Below are 2,500 nucleotides of genomic sequence, written 5' to 3'. Positions count from 1 at the left end.
GATTTCGAAAATTTAATTTTGATCATAATTTTTATATTTTTAATTTTCAGAGCTTGTTTTTAATCCAAATATAACATATTTATATGTTTTTGGAATCAGAAAATGATGGAGAATAAGATGAACGTAAATTTGGATCGTTTTATAAAAAAATAATTTGTTTACAATTTTCAGATTTTTAATGACCAAAGTCATTAATTAATTTTTAAGCCACCAAGCTGAAATGCAATACCGAAGTCCGGGCTTCGTCGGAGATTACTTGACCAAAATTTCAACCAATTTGGTTGAAAAATGAGAGCGTGACAGTGCCGCCTCAACTTTCACGAAAAGCCGGATATGACGTCATCAAAGACATTTATCAAAAAAATGAAAAAAACGTCTGAGGATATCATACCCAGGAACTCTCATGTCAAATTTCATAAAGATCGGTCCAGTAGTTTAGTCTGAATCGCTCTACACACACACACACACAGACAGACAGACAGACAGACAGACAGACAGACACACATACACCACGACCCTCGTCTCGATTCCCCCCTCTATGTTAAAACATTTAGTCAAAACTTGACTAAATGTAAAAATGGGGAGTAAAAATTTCGTGGAGGGAGTAATTTTTTCGTGCCTTGGGGAGTTCTTTTCTCGTACGAAAAGTGTACTCGGAGTAAGAATTTAGTACGAAATATTTACTCCGGAGTAACTTTTTCGTGGAGTAAAAATGTCGTGTTACACCGGCCCAGTAGCGCGGTGGTTAGAGCATCGGGCTGAGGGCCGGGAGGTCGTAGGTTTGAATCCAATCAGAGTCATGTGGGTTTTTCGGGCTACGGCCGGCTCCCACCCAGATTGGAATTGCTCTGGTTCCTATGGGAAGGCTGGAACCACACAGCCGTGTGTCATTCACTTCACGAATGCGACTTTGATGGTGTCCAGGTTGCGCTAACTAGCAATTACCTGGCCAAAACTGTAGGTGCAGCATTTCTCTGACCTGGCTGACGCAAGGATATATTATTATGACATTAGGCGTAGAGTGCTGCCCTGCCCCGCTGTCTCGAACTGTAATGGAAATCCATAGAATAATCATTATCATCATCCTCATCTTATTGATCATCAAAAATTATACTACAAAGAACTTTGTCAGCTCTGAATAAGAACTGGGACAGCACACACACAAACCAAAAAACCCAAAACAAAACAAAACAAAACAATACGGATTACAAAAAAAAGAAGCTATGTTATGTGAACGTTTCATTTATGACAAAACAACACGTTTCATTCCCGGTACTTCGACCTAGTAGACGGACACACATTAAATTTTGTGATACAGTTATTTGCAGCAATAGTGGTTTTAACTGGTCGATTTCCGGAAAAATGTCGATTCAGCAATGCCTTCAGACAACACTGAACAGTTTTTGGTCGTTGAAAATGTTGTCTTGAGTTTGTGTTGACATCAGACCAGGAAGCCTGGCTTTTCTCTTGCTCTGCTACTCGAACATGCATGTAAATTAAAAACAAATATGAAAAGACAGGGAAAAGGAAAGACGTGAAAAACTGGCCAAAGCCCCTTCTGGCCTGACGAAAGGTAAGCTAGGATTAGCTAAATATTGAATGGTTTCTATGATGTTTGTTCTGTCTTGCTTGCGTTTGGGAGTTTTTTTTTTGTAGTTTATATAACAAGTAAAAATTTGCGTATTTGAAAATCACGTTGACCAAGTTACGAGAAGTTGACAAAAACTGCGAAAGTTCACTTTTCATGATCAGAAACAAAACCGCACGCCTTAATCTAGCAAAGTCTTAGTTTATTCGTAGACGCGCAAAAAGCATGAAATGTTGGCGCCATAACACTCCATCATTTACACACATGTAGAAGTTAGTGCAAAAGTGCATAAGAAATCTGCAGCTGTATATGCTCAACTCCCTTCCTTCTCAAGGGGATACTAGTGTATTGAAATCCCTCGTGAGATTCATTACACATTTTGTGCACAGGTTTCTCTAAGGAATATGTATAAATCTGTAGAAAGTAAAAAAGGTAGTTTCTCGACGTGCAGGGCATTAATTGATTGTATTTCTTGTTTTTGGAGTAAAAAAAGTGAGGGGAGTAACTCCTTGAATAAATGAAGCAAAATGACGTCACTAAGCAGAAGAAGTAACTTGAATTCACTAGCATCCCCTTCAAGAAAGTAAACATGCTGTTGCAAAGTTTTGGACTTGGAGTTCAGAATTCCCTACTTGTGGCTGATGGCTTGTGATAAATGTAGCTTTTTAAAGTGTGCCCAGACGAAGATTGGTTCTTAATACAGGTGCCATTATACTTCTTGAATTCATCCCCCTTTTCCAACTTTGACAGAACTTCCAAATACCCCCTATTACTCAAAGAGAACCTCTCTGTTTATGTCTGGAGACATAATTATATGATATCTGGCGAAATGCAAAAATGACGATTGGACAAATTTCTTTTAAGATGAGCATTCATTTTCCTTGTGACGGAAGTTGGTTCTTAAAAACAAAA

This window comes from Littorina saxatilis, linkage group LG13 (assembly GCF_037325665.1).
Source record: "Littorina saxatilis isolate snail1 linkage group LG13, US_GU_Lsax_2.0, whole genome shotgun sequence".
NCBI lineage: Eukaryota > Metazoa > Mollusca > Gastropoda > Littorinimorpha > Littorinidae > Littorina > Littorina saxatilis.
Note: the sequence above shows the minus strand (reverse complement) of the source record.